We start from the raw sequence: 18,190 nt of genomic DNA on the forward strand, positions 1-18,190 counted from the left end.
AATAATAACTAAATACACAGCTCATAATCTTGTGATTAAAAATAATGGAAAGAAACAGTATTGATAAATGAAAGTCAAATATTATTACCAAATGACTATCAGGGAAATATTGAGTATATTCAGTGGAAACAAGATTTCATTTGGAGATGGGGGGGTTACAGTTTTACAAAAATATTTTTATGAGAACATGGAAGGTTCAGAGGGAAAAAAGGATTCTTAAGGAATGAGAGAGATTCTGTTAAAACAGATGCATCAACAAGGTATTTGCATCTTCAAACTTCATTAAAAAAAGAAAATCTATTTTTACTATAGTTAATATATCCAGTCTCTATTTTAAAGAGTATTTACATAATAAAGCATTGTGAGATTTTTTTATATATATCTTTTCTCCATATCATCATTTTTCTCTTTGGCTGGAATCCAGTTTTAATGTACTGACTACTCTTCAGGGACCCTCACTTCACAGTAAGCAAAATAATATCATGGTAATAATAATAATAATAGAGCACATACTGGCATCTTTTTCTAACAATAGTCAGTGACAACACTTGCTGACTCCATCAATTACTTCTGTTATTTTAGGTTCAATCATTTAGAAAAAGGAAGCAGAAAATCATGAAGATGGTATTTACAATTAACAAACAAAAACATCTGTGTACTTTTTGTCCCCATGTAATACACATGAAACCCAGACAGACAACGTTTTAAAAAGAGAATTTTTGAGCAAGTCATTATGAAAAGAGGGTGTAAAGTTTTTTAGGGGTTCAGTCAAGAGGAACACATTCTACCTAAAAATTCTTTGACACAGAAAGAAACTTTTTCAAGGCTTTCTCTTCTCTTACACTACAAGGCTCTCAGCACAATGGATTAAGACCAGACAGTATAGAGAGGAAGACCAGAGGCAGCTCTCATTCTGAAACACGGTAGTCTGAGAATTTTCCATGCTTGCATATTTTATCCATATGCCACACTCCCAGATCTGGTCTATATATTTTTTTCATTTGATATAGGGATATTAAATTATCCACTGTATCTTTTTTTTAAAATCAAATCTTTTGAGAGTTACAGGTAACTAGCGAAAACAAGATTCTTATTTATAACCTCAAGCTAGTATTTAATTCAGGGGGGAAGGGGGAACATTATCAAGGAAGAAGCACAGAGGGGGGAAAAATGGAAGTCCTATTGGCTAGGGAAGCTCACCACCACCACCAAGCAGACTGCAATGCCATCTACTGGGAAAGCCGAGTTCCACTGCCTTTTAAATGGTAGAGCCAGCTCCAAAGGCTGATAGAGGTAATTGGAGAGACACCCAGTCCTACACCTTTCACTGTTCAAGAGAGACAAGTAGTATATAAATTGTTGTTGAAACATCAGTTCCTATTATAGGTCATTATGTTCTTCCTCTGAGATCTCCTCCCAGCATTTTGCTTCTTAATTTCCTGCAAAAGTCTCCTTGTACAGCCCCTTCCGACTACTCTGGAGTAACAAGTTAACAGCACCCAGAAAAATAATCACCGGCAGCGAGCGACCTTGGGTCTTTTTCTGCAATCTCCAGCTTATGATTTTTTACAAGTGGTTTGTGTTAGAATCTGCTCTGCAAACAGTATATATATTTTAATCCCTAACATCACAATAGGAAAGGCAACCATCCTGGTCAGGAATGGAAGGAGAAGGACGCAGACTTCGTAAGCATGACGTCTCTTTCCGTATGTTCTTCAGTGGTATGGAATACATACAGCACTGACGCTATCTTTCACAAAAAAAAAAAAAAAAAAAAAAAAAAAAAAATCCGGAGGGCTTCGCAGCCCATTCTCACATTTCCACCCGCACGTCCTTTGCTCATCTCCACGTTTCCCTTTCCTTCTGGTTGGCTTTCTACATGATTTTTAAAAGTTAGAGATGGAAAGGATACAGGGCCACCATTTCCCACTCTCTCTCTAAAGCTATTTGAGTTGAGGAAAGTAGTATTTAAGGAACAAGAACTCTACCTCCAATAAAATACATTTTTTTTTCACCAATACTATTAAAAAGCAAGTGCCTACCCAAAGGCTGTTGTGTTTTCCAAGCATGGGTACAGGCACAGGACCACAGCAGAGACTCTCCATCTGCACAAGGCTCATGCTTGGGAGCAGATAATCGTTGTTACAGGGGGTTCTCTTGTGCATTGCAGGATGGTGAACCATCTCTACGCAATACAGCACTGGCACTCTCCACAAACACACACACACACATACACATACACACAGGTTTATAACAACCAGCAAGGTCTCCAGACCTCACAAGAGGTCTTCCGCTGTGAAGTGTAGGGGAAGGGCAAACTCACCCCCAACTGGTAACAACTATTATAAAATACTAATTTCAGTATCATAGAAATTAGCTTTTATTCTCCACATGGTTTTGATTCATGTTGATACAAGAAAATGTATTTTTAAAAGAAGAAAAGGATAGAATCAGTGCAAATGGGAGCATAACAATCTTCATTCTATAAATTCCTTAACCACAGGGTTAATCAGGGCTCCTGACCTTTCCAAAGGCCTCCTTTCAAAGTTCTGCTGGTGGAGCTCAAGGGGAAGGGTGATTCACAGGTGCTAGCTGTCAGGTATGCCTCAAAAGCAAGGGGAAAGTTTTGCCATCATGGCAAGATCTCTAAGCCAGCAGGGGTTTCAGGTGGAGGATGGGAGGACCCCAAGTATATAAATGAAAGAGCTTCGATACTCAAAAGCAAGAGTTATACTGAAAAAAAAAAAAAGGCATATTTAAATATGAACCTCTTTCCCCCTGTAAAATAGAACACCTTAACAGGAAGATAAAAAAATTTCACTTCCCAAATTAGGGACATAATTTGAAACTTCATCGTCAATTTTTTAAATAACCATCAAGCTGTAAGAAAAGGTAAGCAGAAGATATAATAGAGAAAGGGGAGTTAGAGGAGACATAGGCCTTATATTCAAGATGACTAGTGGACTGGATGTGTAGCTCAGTGATAGAGCACTTGCCTAGCATGCTCCAGGATCTGGGTACAGTCCCCAGCAACAACAACAACAACAAAAGAATTTAAAAAATAATAGAAAAAGAAGAGGGCTATTGAAGGTAACACAGAAGTCAGACTCAGGCATCAGTACAGTTTAGTATTAACCTGAAACGCTTCTAACCAGGACTGAAACCTTTCAAGTACCATCCCAGGAATTGTGTACAAAGCATTTCACTTCAATTTCTCCCACAGAACACTAAATAATTTTTCAGTAAACTCATCTGCTGTCTTAGATGGACCCCATTTCCATTTCCTTTTGCCATCTACAAGGATTACCAAAGTTTGCTTGGTAGGAAGCTTTCCGTCAGATAGTCATCTTTCCCTAGTACTCACTGCAAAATCTAAACATCTGTGTCTGCTCCCCTGTTTACCAACACTTCAGTAGTGATAAGCAAGAGCAAAACAAGAACACGTTTCTCACGTGTGACATTTTTTAATATTCTGAAATCTTGCTTTTCCTCACTGCAGGAAAAGGGTACATAGGATTAGAACACATTGAATGCAAAGCACAGTATATTCATTCTTCAAAAATGCAGTCACTGGTACCACCTTCTGTAATACTGGTGGCTTTTGTGGAGTGTTTCTTTCTTTAAAGGAGCCGGACCACACATACTCACTCATTCAGAGCAAGTCTATAGATGAACCGTCTCCGTATTTTTAAAGAAACTCAGCCTGTGCGGTCTGCTGATAGCTCAGAGAAACGCGGAACTATTTTCACATCTCATTCACATAATGGATGGGGCTAGAGTGCCGGGCAGACAAGCACCCTGGAAAGCGCTGTTTGTCGCCGTACGCAAGAGAATTCTCTTAGGTTGCTGCACCGAGTTTCTTAAACTAAGCTAGATTTCCAGGGCAGCGATCATGGGTGACATGGCACTGGATCCAGGAAGCTTCACTGCGAAAGATCTTACACACACACACACTCCCCATCCTGCCTCGGGGACTCCTCCTTTACCCAAGTCCTGCGAGTCCAAAGAGAACACATCTACTGCCTCACTGGTCCACTTTGACCTCTGTGAGCAGTAATGATGTATGAACCACACTTTCAACCTTGGGCATCTTCATATTTTCCAGATATGTGCTAAGGTGCCTCTGCAAAGTTGGCTTTTTGTTTTGTTTTGTTTTTTTCTTTTTAATTTTTTTTCATTATCACTTAAAAAAAAAAAAAAAAAAGGCAAAGCTGACCTGTTAAGATTGTCCAGGAGTATGTGTCTGAAAGATTTTCTTGGTGTTGTCTACGGTTATTACCTGAGCAGGGTTCTGTAAATTGTCCACACTCGGCCAGCTGAGCTACCCTCTGCTCCAGAGTTTCCCCCGGCTTGGTCTCCGCCAGGGCATTTCCGTGCACAAAACACGGGTGGAATCCAGCTTCCTTTAGTCTCTCAGTTTTTATCGTCAGTTGCTAAATTAGCTAATGATTAATTAGTTAATGTTTTCAAAGCACTTTGAGGATGAAAGCTCCGCCTAAGTGCTAAGTGTAAAACAGCATTAGTTATTTGACTTCGCAAAGACTAATTAGCTTTAAAAAAAAAAAAAAAAAAAAAAAAAAAAAAGAAAGTTCCCCCACACAGATCAATAACGTTCCTGGTATTGGAGTTGGGAGTGTTTGTCCCGCAGATGACTGAGACCCACCTAACGTTTTCAGGCTTTTATTCCCGAGATCCGCAGAAATTCTGAGTGTGGTTTATTGCTTCGTAACCTTGTGGCTTTCAGTGAGGCTGGAGCAGGGTTAGTGATGTCATCTGTACAAAATGCAGCATTTTTTGCTGTCAAAAAAAGCTTTAAAGGATTATTTAACAAAGCTAAAAGTAAAGAACTCAACTCAAGAAAAGTGGTACAGAAACATGATCAGTGAATTTATATTTAAGAAGAATTAAGCTTTTAAAGTTTTTTTTTCCCCCTCCTCTAAAAGGCTCTTTAACGGTGGTTCTCCAGGTGGCCTCTGAATTTATTGTGAGATTTCACTTTGATGGCTATGAGTCCTCATGGGGACCATTATGTCAATAATTTCTACAGCAACATTTTATTCCAGGTACAGAAATGCCTTAGAAGATAGAGCCAGGGTCTGGAAATTCCAGGATCCCACTTTAAATTGCCCACACCAACCACTACAGAAAGGAAAAAAAAAAAAAAAAAGACAGCTTTCCCCTTTTCCCAACTTCCAGCCCAGCCCGCAATACACAGACCTGGTTGTAAGCTGCTTGGATGCCAAGTGACCAGAGAAACTCCTCAAAAAAGTTTAGCACTTTGTTTCCTCTATCCACTTACAAATACCCAAATAACATGAAGTGAACGGAAACTGAGAAATCACAACAGGCTGTACTGTAAGTGGAGGCTTGTGGGCCATTGGGCCCCTTGGTGCAGACCCACAGCTCTCCCTGCTGCCTACAGAGGGCCTTGGTCACAAACATTGGGAATTCAAGGGGTTTTCCCCTCAAATGCCTGAGATTAATATTTTTAGTCAAGGTTAAGCACATCATATTCTTTCAGATTAAAAATACTCTGAATTTGGTTAGCTTCAAGGCTTGGTTTTTTGGTTTGCTTTGGTTTGGGATTTGGGGTTTTGGCTTTCGGGTTTACTTGTTTGTTGTCCTGAGGAGACCAACTTTGAAATCGTAGCAAGATGCTAATTTTTAAGATTAAATAAACGCTATAATGTCACTCTCAAAATATGCAGTACTAGCAAATGAAACCCTACATACATAACAAACTAGATGGACCATTCAGTTCAGAAAGTTAAAAGTCAAGGTACACAAAAGGAATTTTATAGTAAGTATAAAATTCAGTTTTAAGTATTCAGTTACCCCAAGAAGGAGTGTGAATAGAACATACACACAACAGCACAGGATCCAGATATGTGTGCATGTGTGTGCACACACAGATATTTAAAGCGTATATGTGACAGACGTGCGATCGCACATATACACAATGCAGTCATATCAGTCAAGCATTTGCTAAATGGAAAGAAAATAGTGATGTCTGTACAGATTCCTGGAACTAAAGGTTTGGTACTAATATCACTGTCAACCTTTCTTATGTGCACAAAAATATATCTGCCAGGAAAGTGAGATGACATCACTTAAACGAAAAAGAAATGGGCGTGACAGAGAAGTGTGGCCAGCGACCAGATGATTTCTCTTCCATTTCCTAAGTGAATAAAAGAGCAGAGAACTGAAATAATTTGCAAAGAGCTGTGACCCAGCCCCTTTAAAAAAACAAACTAAAATATGAGTGGGGTCTGGAAGGAGAAGGTGGTCCATTGAAGGGTGCCTCTTAGTTCCAAAGTCTGTCTGAGTGAGTTGGACCCTAAATACAGGAAAAGAGAAGGGGACAAACGAGAGGAAACCTACGATTTTTGATTGGAAGGATAAGTTACTTGGGAAATGTCAAGGATTCTTTAAAATTCTTATCTAAATCAAGTTCCCTTCTGAATTTCTTTTCCTTATAATTGAACAAGTGTTAAACTGTATCAAGCTGTCTCAGCTGTTCCAATACATGAGCTGCACTTATAGTAACAGCTTTCGTTACACATTTTTGTGGAGTCGTCTCCAGCACGCTGCGATCAGAGCTTGCATATTTTTATACGACTTGCATATTGAAAATAAACCCAACATTACAGATTATTTTTTTCCTCATAGCTCATCTGGCACTTACAGTCTGGGAAAGACAAAGGGGCAATTGTGATTTCGTACCTTCTAATCTGAATGCAGCACCTTGTTTTATTTCTGCAGATTATTCTGTTTGGGTTGTGGGGGGATGCGGGGGGAAACAGTTGGGACAATAAAGAAGTCCTGAAAAACTGTAGCTTAACCAAATCATTATCCATGGGCTAAATGCTAATGCAATTTTTTCCACTTCCAGAATATCTTTATGAGGACATATCAAATATCCAAATACTATATGGGTGTGGAGGCTGTGCCCTATTACTTGGTCTGAGATGTTAACGACAGAGACGTGGGAAAAGCACGCACTCCAGGCTTCTAATTAAATTGCTTGTTTCAGATTCAAAGGCGCCTGGTCACTCAGCCCTGAGTAACAGCAGTGTTCCCAACCACAGGTGACTTCCCGAAACAGCCACAGTTCGTGACTTCAATTGTTGCTTCCAGAAATATTTTGTATTTGCAAAACACAGAAAATCCGAGATGCCTTTAAACCAGAGTAAACAGGCTGTGCTTCAGAAACTCTACAAAGACTCATCTTTCTGCCTAAATAAAAATGATCCTGTTTGGCTGAATCGTTTTTGAATCAAGTATCCACACGCTATTGTTTCACAAACTCTAAAAGGAAAGATAATCATCTATTGCTTATTGTCCTCTCCCCAGAATTAGATTTTAATTAGCGGCAAATGCCTTATCTTTGCTAAATTGCCACGGTGCACATGTTGTCTAAATTTTGTCTCTTGTTGCTCAAAGCCCCCTAAATGAGAAGATTCAAAATTAGCCAGTTGTAGAGATGCTTTTCACTTTAAATTTTAATAATAAACAGAGACATCTCCTTTCTCCTTTTTTTCCCCCTAGACCCTCCCTCTTTTCTGAGAACTGAAGGCTGCTGCTGAAAGGATTGAAAATCTGGAAAGAGTTTGGGGTGGACTGGCCAACCCCCTTTCATTTCCTTCAGATGTTTACAATCTAGCACCTTTCTGAAGACAAAGATGGGGGAAAAAAAGCTATTTTTCCCTTTGACTGAAGGGTGAGACAGGGGGGTATTAAAAACTGATCAATGTAATTTTTTTCTCAGAAGTATTTGCACATCTGTGAAATAATGTAATTTCTTATTTTCAAAAAAAAAAACTTTTTATATGACATTCATGATTACAGCCTGATCTGAAGAATTATTCAAATATAAAATTAAATGTTCAAAAACTAGCTGTGCTGTGGATGGCTGGGTTTATCCCAGCTGTGCATCAAACTTATATAATTCTAATAAAAGTAAAAAAAAAAAGAAAGAAAGAAAGAAAGAAAGAAAAGAAAAGAAAAATGAACCTTTCTAGATCTCAATGAATCTCTGAAAAGAAGAAACTGTTTTTAAAAGCAGATGTGATGATTTACTTCTTTTTGGTTTCATTTTCTTTGGATAAGCCTCTGGGAGTCTAAAGGTACTACAGCAAACTGTTCAAAAACAATAACAAAATAAATAAAAGGTGAGAGGGGAGGGCTACTGGGTAATAATGATGATGTTCTGTAAAGAAGTCGGCTTTATTTTATTATTGTAGGTTCTCTAAGAAAATCTACAACTCTAGGAAGAGTTCCGAACCTTAAAAGCGAATTCTTCCCTTTTGGTGCAATTGCTTGAAATCTAACAGCAGCAGTATGTAATTTACCTTCAAGTCCATGTGCCTCTTTCACTCCTGACCCCTGTTCACCCAGCCTTGCTGAAAGTGCAAGTACCCGTGGACCGAGGAAGCGCACCCTCCCTGTAGAGGTACAATTCGTAAAAACAAACTTTCCCTGACCAACTCCAGAGCAAAGTTTTCCTTCTGGTTGACAAGCATCTGCACTGTCACCTCCGAATACATCTGCCTCCTAGGGAAGAATTCAGCGTAATATTCGTCAGATTCAAACTCGTCCTCCATGTTCATCAATTCAAGGTGACAAATCATCGGTGGTATTTAAAATAATGGGACCCCAGAAAATAAAAAACTATGATATCTCTTGGAAGTTACAGAGTGAAACCCACACCCCAAATCCTGGTACTTGCCACATCTCACTTTTTTTTTTCCCCCTCTCCAGTAAAATGAATTCCTAAAGCATTTACTGTGAATTCAAGGTTTAAAAGTAAACCAGAATCTGCTTTGTGGATTAATATTATCAAATTTTAAGTTGGAAGAAAAACGATTCCCAATAATTTTATGACCCAAATTAATAGTCAGATGATCTCAAAATGAGCTCCCGTTAGGAAGAAAGGGATCTGCAGTTACCGTTTTTAAAAACAGGAACAAGATAAGGGCGAAGATACAGTTTCTGCTGCCTAAGACAGACGGACTTTAATAACACTTAACAGAATGATGCACATAATGATCTCAGAAAGCAGTTCTTATGCCTCATCCATCATTCCGAGGAGAAAATGAAGCCTTCGACAGCATTAGGAATTATTCTGGATCTTGTCAGTAATTCTCAGCGTCTCTGTACTATCACAACACAGATGTGGGTGCCTGGGACACTGACCATTAATCTAGATGCAGTTTCTCGACTCAGAACAGCCTGCTGAGAATGTACCGATTGTTTCATGAAGAAATGGCACGTAAGAAGCCACACTAAATAAAACAAGGAAAACTAGGGAGATATATGGGCAGATAAACCATGTGTTAAGAAATCAAAATGTTTTCTCTCAAAATGGGAGAAATTAGCGCAATGTCCACCTGGCATGAGCCAGGTGACTCCGAAGTTATAAAGGTTCTGGCTGACAGGCCAGCCTCTGGCTGATTAAAAGTTCCTATGAAGTTGCTACATACTGTCAGCATCTTTACGTAATAAGCCCTCTGTGATGAGAAAATTATGGGTTTCCCTTCCCTGCTAAAGAGACATGCAAAAAGGTCCATTTTCTGTCCTTCAGTCGAAAATCAGAGTAGCCGGGTTGTTTGTTCCACTCCCTGTGAAGTTCTCATTGATTCAAGAAACGAGGACGGGGAGCCTAAGGATTAATAAAATACCCCGCCAGACATCTCGGGCTTTGACAGCATGTCACTGGCAAACCCATCTGAACTCCCAGCCTTCACAATAAAACAAACAACAGATTTTGGCAGCATCCTCCTCAAAGTGAACTCTGTGCCTGGTAGTACGGTGACCATTCTCAAGTAGTCTCCAGTCCAAAGAGAAAAGGTTTATAAATATTTGCAAAACAAACTCTTTAAACAACATTCTTCTGAGTCCACTCCAAATCGATTTCTATACATACACCACAAAGATGAAAGCGGACTGTATGTCTGGTCCATGATAAATTAAAACAGTTTAACTTCCAAAATCGTCTACTCCACACAGATGTGTTTCTGTGAAGTTGTATGGGCCACTCACCACCACCAACAACAAGCAGGCTCCTGTCAGATGGAATGAAGTGAGCATCTCTTTAGAGTGGATGAACTGGGGAAAGGTGGGGGGGAACAAACAAACAAACAAACAAACCCACAGGTGAGAAAATGCAAACACCAACTCATACATAGTAATAAGAAGTTTAAAGTCTTCTGAAGTCCCACACAGGCTTTTCTTTTCTTTCTTTTTTTTTTTTTATTCATAGCAAGTTAAAATGTGTTGGGTCACCAAAAGCAAACCAAAACCACTTGGCAATTGGTGTTCAGTATAAATAGGATTCCATCTCATTTCAACACTCAGAATATAAAAGGTTGTATTAAACACACACACACACACACAAGTAAAAAACTTTTTTGCCCCCTTGGAGTGATGCGCCATGGCAAAAGCAGATGTCAAGTGCTAAGTGTTCAATTTAAGTTGGGTTGTTTTATCCACTGCCCCCCACCCCCAGCTGGGAAGCACAGATTATTATTCACAAGGAACAAACTCAGTGGTAGGATAAAAACAGCTCCCAGGAAGTGGAGGCTGCCTGGTTCCCTCCCTCTCTGCATCAGCCCACCTTCCTCGCCTCCCCCCACCCCCAGCAGAAAGCTATAAAGCAGAAATGTCACTAGGAGCTTCACCGAGGCCTGGCAATGGACAGATATTTATACTGAATAATGCTCACGTCAGGAATGAGTAAAACCAGGTTTAAAATTGAGGTTTTCACAAAATAATGAAGAGGAAATGTCACGCTAGCAGCGGTACCGGCATAAATTGTGCTTATTCATTCATTATCCTTTTTCCCTCCCCTTCCCCCATGGAAACATAATTTTTATTTTTCACATCTACATGCATGTGAGAGAATGTGGCTTTTGCCATAGTTGTTGCTCTTTCAGAGCCAAAGGATGATCTTTAAAGATTGAAAAACAATAGTAATAAAGAACGCAGTGAGAATACACTTCCTCTCCTCGACTTCAGTTCAAAGAGAAAAGGTAAATACGATTTCCCAAACAAAATTACCCACAGCTTTAACTTTTACTTTATCTAATTGAACTACAGAGAAAATATCAGCTAAAAATGTCACCTGCTCAACTGTAAATACACTGCTGGAGGAGGAAAAGGAAAAAAAAAAAAAAATGTTTACATTTCAATTGTTCAGATGCCGATCCTGAAAAGGATTACGAAAGAATACAGGAGAAGATGTTTCTGTGGGCAGCTTTCTGGGGAGATGTCAGGGTTGGAGGAGGTGATGCAGGGGCCGGATCCAACGAGAGATCATTCAGGGGAGATGGGGTAGGGTCCACCTTGGCGGTCTAGTTAAGGTGCTGACAGCTTTCAGGCTGAAAAACAAAACCCATAAGGATCCCTGTCTCCCTTACGCACTCCCCACCCCCAAAATAAAACTCCGGTGAACCTCTGCTGTCTGTCAGCAAGCCTGCATCCTCTCCAGTGCTGAGATAAAGCCCCAATCTGCTCATCACACACCTCCAGGCTCAGCCATCTAATAGGAACAAATTGGCAATGACTGCCCAAGCTAGTAACACAGGCCCACTGATTTGTAGATTGATACGGATGCCTAATGATCCCCTTGGGCAGATCAATAGTAACAATCCTCATCCCTGCCTTTCTTCTTTATTGGCATAGAAGACTAAGGCAAGGAGAAAGCAGGACACAGAGGAGGCCACAGTACCACCTGGGGACACATGGAGAATAAGGATACAGGTGTTGATATGTAGGAGGGAAGCTGCTCAAGACCAGCACTCCAGAACTTTCCTCTGTCTTGAGGTATTGCATGTATTTGGCAGGCAAAGGGTGTGAGCACAGGACACGATACGCTTTTCTATTAATAGCATCCATGCACAGCCTTGGGTGAGACCCAGTTTGTAGTAAGCACAGCTGCCTTCACCTGGGGAAGGGAAGAAGAGCACCTCCAGAAAGATGGGCTGGGTGGGCAGGAAATGCTGAATATGTGGATGGGAGAGAACCAAGGAAGGGAAACAGGGGTGCTAAATCCTAGGAAAACAGAACAGAATGAATTTAAAGTACCTGTGATCAAAGGAGGGCAATAATGATGGACACTGTTTTAAATATCTTAAAAAGGAGGCGAGTGCATTTATCTTCTGGACTGCCTAAACATGCTTAATGCACCCTCCTACTTCCCCAGTCCCTGGGTCAGGGGGTTCTCACGCATACGTGCTATTCTGTAGCCTCCAGGGTGGCACCCAGCAGGTTTTCTCCCAGTGGACGGTGGCTCACTCTGACAGGGATCTTACTCCTTCTAGAGGCCAACTCCACCCCACCCCAGAGTTAGGGCTTGTTTTCCATTTGTGTATTATTCTTGTGAATAAAATTATCCAATTAGGAAATCCATTTAAAGTCCTTAACAATAACAGGGAAAAACTAATGGAGTTGCTTTGGATTTTCTTTTTCAATAAATTAATGTTAGTGATGTTCTGTGGATTCTTAAGTGCTCATTTATATCATCAGGGTTATTGCACACATAACAATTAGTCCTTAATTTCTATACTGATTTGTCTATACTGTAGGAAGTCCATCCTCCCAAAGAAGCAGTAGATCAGACTAATCAGAAGAAAACTTACTGGCAGACAGAATGATTTTGACTTCTGGAACATATAAATCCCTCAAGTCTAAAAACCTTTGTAGTTTGTATTTATTTTTTTTTCAATTATGGGAATTTTTTCCTTAAAAAAAATAAACTTCCCCTCTTCCCCCCTTTTACAACCGTTCTGTGCATATTTCCAGGTGTTGCATATAAAATAGGCAAAAGGAGGGAAAAACCGTTTCATTTTCACTCCTGCGTTCAGACCTGCAACCAGCCGCCTGAGAATTTGCTTTGTTCAGCCATCAGTCTGGTTTGGTTTTGCTATTAAAGGGAGATAACGCTGAATGCCAGAGATGAATTGCGTTTTCTTTATTGTTACTGGTTGAAACCTTTGCCACCCTACCGATCCAATGAAAGATTCTCTTTTTTTCTTTGTAATAATAAAAATGTTTTTAATCTAGATACCCCCCTCGCCTTTTTTTTTTTTTTTTTTTCATACTCAAAAACAGAAGTTAAGCCACATGAAAAGCTTGGGTATTCCAGCCCACTGTGTAATATCACAGATTAGTCATCTTCTCTTTCCAGTAGGTTGCATTGTCTTTTTTTTTTTTTTTTTTTAATAAAAGCAAACGTGGAACGGTGTTAAGATTTGACAGTAAAGGGTTTGCACTGATGGACCAAATAATCACGTGCGCTGGGAGCTCCAGCACTGACCACTTAAAATTCAAATTTCACACTAACGGTAAGTGTAATCATCGCAATCAGCATCACCACCACCACCATCACCACCATCACAATAAAAAGATGCATTCTGCGAGCTGGTGACATCAATCAACTGTGCGGTGCAGATCAGAAGCAGCGCTCCCCTCTCCCGAGCTCCCTCACTCCCTCTGTCTTACTGGCTCCCCCCTCCCAACCTTGTGCCCCCCCACCTCACCCCCGCTCAGAGAAGTGATCACATTTAATTCATTGCATCATTATGTCATCTCCATACTAATCTCTGCCCTCACACCTCCACCACTTTGACATGCAAATGAGCTAGAAAAAAGCCACACATTAATATAAAAAAGTCACAGCAATCATGTCATGATTTCCTGCCTCCCAGCCCCACAACACTCCCTCCAATCCCCACCTCTCCCCCCCATCTCTCTTTCCAGCACGCTGTGCTGGTGATCACAAGAAACAACAGCAATCTGTTGAAGATCAGACGCTAAGACAGGGAGGTGGGGAGAGAGATACAACACATACACGTGTCAGCAACGCAGCCGGGCAGTCCTATTTGCATATTCACATGAGTTCCGTTCTCAGATTGCTTAAGCAGGGAAGAAGTTAGGTAGCTCCCCCACCCACCCGCCCTCCCCGATCCATAAAGAAACAGCTAGTGAGCAGGAGAGAGGGAGAGACAGAACATATGAATGTAAAGGGGGAGAGAGAGAGAGAGAATGGGAGAAGGGAGGGGGGACAGAGAGAGACTTACACAGAAAGAGACAGAGAGGGAAGAAAAGAGAAGAAAAGACTGTCCACATCTACCTTACCTCAGCTAGCCTGCTTTCTGTTGCTCTCAAAAGGAATTCCCTGTGGTTCCTTTAGAATTTTTGAGAACCATCCTTCAGGGTTTTTAGTGTTTTCTCTCTCTCACATACTCTCTCTCTCTCTTCTCTCTCTCTCTCTCACTCTCTCTCTCTCTCTTCCTCCTCCTCCTCTTTCTGTGTTGTGACTGGGTTTATAAAAAAAAATAAATAAAAAAAAGACAACTCCATGTTAAGCTAGCAGTCAAGGAGGGATCATGAAGTCCAGGGCTACAGCGGGAGGGAAGGCAGGAGGAGGGTCACAGCTTAATGCCTTACAAAGGAGAACCTGGACTCTGTTTTAAAACATCCCTCTCACACACAGTGACTGACAAAGACAAAAATATATGTACTATATGTATACATGGAGACATATGTGCGTCTGTACCAGTCACCCAGATGTCAAAAATGTTCAGACTGTGATGCAAACAAATGTAGGAAAATTATGAGTCATTCTGAAAACCCCATTGCAGACCCACTTTACTGTGCTCTGATTGCAGAGCCCCCACCCCCCCCCCTACACCCGCACACACAGCCAGGGGCTTTATTTGCTGAATCACATTTTGTGGCAATACCTGGGTAATAATAAGGGACTGGCTGGAGATGGGGTTTCAGCTACTGCCATGAATTTCCCAGCTTTGATCAGTTTTCATCAGTACTTTTGTGGTAATGAAAACGTGTGAACATGTCCACAAATTTGCTGGGTTTCTTTTTCTTGCAGTAACTAAAAAGAAATAGAAAAGAAAGGAAAAGATTGCAATTAAATATACATCTTCAAGCTGATATCACTAATAATAATAGCACTCTCTCTATATGTTCCTTGTGAAGTATAAGATTGGAATGAATTTAAAACAGACTGATTGGTGCAAAATGCACCTGATTTTCTAGTGGCCTACTGTATAATATTATCCTAATTGACTTTATTAGCTCCGGTGAAATGTTACTGTCCCTCCAAGGAACCTGCCTTCCAAGACAAGGGACATGCTGTAGCACTGATGAACAGCAGCTGATTTGAAGAAATTAAGTGCTGGACTATTAAGCCAAAGGAATAAAAACATTTTCAAAATACGATGAATGACGTGTAGTTTAATTCCATTCCTCAACCTGTTCTTTTCAACTAGTGAAGACAAAAAGATGTGATGTCAGAAGAAACTTTAACAGGAATATAATTCTAAAAACTAGCCAGAGGGATCCTTTTACAAATTGGATTTGAACATTAACCACAAACTTAAATACGAAGAGCACCGTGGCCCCACAGCAGGGGGCGGAAAACATTTTCATGGTGAAGTTTGTAATGTCCACTGTTAATCACACAGTGGACATTCAATAACCGATATGGGCATTATAAAAAGCATCATTATAAGAGTGATGTACAAGTAAGAATTACAGTATATATATGTACCAGGCATGAGAACCCAAATGTAGGTAGTTATCTAACTATCACACATATCACGTAAGAAAGAATACCAGAATATATCTATACTGACCTCACAGGGGAAGAAAGGAAGGAGTTAAAAAGATGTCTGCCTTCACAGTAATGAAGAACTTGGGGGTCAGTTGTTGAGGATGGCTTTCAGAAATGCCAAAATAAAAATTGTTTTCTTAATTAAAACAGAACTATTGGTAGACACACATTAGAAAAATTACTCTATGTCTTTTAGAGAAACTATGAAAAGAGAGGGGTTTTGTATTTATGACCTGAATTCTAAGAGGAGGGGGGAGAAAAAAGGTAATTTTAAGAATCTGACCCTAATGCATGAGTTATGGCTCTCTACACCAAAATTGATGAAAACCATCTATGACAGGACTCATCAATGAATCCCTGAAATAAAGAAAAAGAGAAAATAACCCAAACATTAAACCCAGAAACGTTATATTTCAATATTATCATATGAATTAAATGTAATCCTTGAAGCGACTAGTCCCTGGGGTCACATATTAGTCCTCCCCACCAACCCCCACCTCCTCCTCCTTTTTTTTTTTTTTTTTTTTTTTTTAAATAGAGGTCATCCAGGCTGAAAAGCAAAACCCAAATGAAAAGCATCTTCAGTGTGCTTATAACGTGAGCGGCAAAGGGTCAGGCAGCGTCTTGTATGGCCTCATAAAAAATACATAACCAGGCAGCCTAATAGTATTTCTTTGCATTCATTTTTGGATGGAGAATAGGGGGTGGGGTGGGGGAGGAGAAAGGGGCAATGTTGGTAGCTACGATGGAAAAAACAAAATCAAAGACAGCTTGGAAATTCATGTTTAAAAGGAGGCTAGCTAGTTAATCTTTTTCCTTTGTAAAAACATATTAAGCACAACTCTCAAATGTGATTGATTTACACCGTTCTGTTGATTTACACAATTCTAAAATGTGATTGATCTCAGTGTTTTAAGACAGTAAAAGGTGTATGTACATACATCTGCATTCCCTCCTCTCTCTTTCGGCGGGTCCTGTTAATTGGAAGCTTAGCTATGCTGGGCCCTTCTCCCAGCTAATGTTTTTAGTACAGTAAATACTCGTTTAATACAGATTTATAAACTACTCTTATTTCAGATGATTTCTAAAAATGAAACAATGGAGAAGAGAATCCATGGATAAGGTTTCTGCCCTAACTCACCACAGACACGCAAATAGGCAACAAGGGAGAGAGAGAGAATGGAGAGACAGAGAACGAGAATAACACAAATGGACAACAAATAAAAATAAACAGCTGTAAATGCTGGGGAGATGAGAGAAGCTCTAAATATATTCCTTCCCCTCCCCCTCACTTCTTGCCTCCCAAATATAGCCCAGAGATGAGTGATCCTGCCGGGGAGACGGAGGCAGAGAGGTGACCCCGCGCTAACCAGCCTGTTAGAACTAATAAGGTGTCCTCCTAAGCCACTCCACTGACATTAGGGCAGCGTGGAGATCACTCTCTTTGTTATTGCCCATCCTCAGCTTGAAATTTACTACTCCTTTGCATTATTAAAGAGACAGCTCACATCCTCTACGGGGTGGAGAAGATTTGGTGAAGATAAATAACTCTGCATTATTTTTATTTAAATGTTATGTTTGTACTCAGTAGTTTAGATATTAAAAATCTACGCTTTTACAACATAGCCACGTGAATAATCTGCCACTGGTGACTCCCACTGAGATAGTAAAGAAGCAAGGAAGGATTCTGGGTTTTTTATTTTGAAATTCTCTGTCCTCCTCACTGCATCGGGGAGGGGGTGTCAAGGAGTAGGAAATATTACTTAAAGGCACTTGATTTGCATAGGAAGTTCAGCATGGTGTTTTGTTGTTATTCATGACCAAGGAGGCATCTATAAAGTTTTCTTAAGTACACCCTAATTCTGTAACCAAGTTTCCCACTTAGAACTTCATGGCAAAGGGGTGTGAACATTTATATTTCTTAAGTAATATTTTAAGGATGTCACTTAATGTTCCCATAATTTAGTTTGCTGGAAGAGTTTGATATGATCAACTCTTAAAGCTGTCACCTTCGGTCCAGTCCAGTTACCCCCAAATGTGCAGAGACACTTGTCTCATGGTGTGACCTAAGAACAAAAGTATTTAATTAGGATTTCAGGCAAGATTCTTAAAGTAAATGGCTTCCTTCCAAGACACATTGTCTATGCCAAGGTCAGAAATGGTATTTTTCCAAATAATGATCATTAGAACCACTAATCATGGAGAATTAAACACTGAGTAAATGGGCACAGAAAACACTATCAACTGCAATCTTTGATGCTTTGAGTGTTGGTACGGGGAAATGCAGTTTTTATTGGATAAAGATTCAAAAGGTGGTCAGGATATTTCTCCAAACCTACATGAGAGGTTCTGCTCTGTGAGTGAGCACAGTCACAGTGTGATTATCTAGAATGGATGTGACCAGCAGTGAATACTGGCCAGAAGTCTAATTGCTGATTGGGTAGTTGTTTCCTTAGAATCCTAAAATACTCCTTGGGAAATATCAACATCTAAGCACAGAGACCCAAAGTAAACTCTCGTTTTGTAAAGATACATACTCTGACCAAAATAAATTTC

This window comes from Sciurus carolinensis, chromosome 16 (assembly GCF_902686445.1).
Source record: "Sciurus carolinensis chromosome 16, mSciCar1.2, whole genome shotgun sequence".
Taxonomy (NCBI): domain Eukaryota; kingdom Metazoa; phylum Chordata; class Mammalia; order Rodentia; family Sciuridae; genus Sciurus; species Sciurus carolinensis.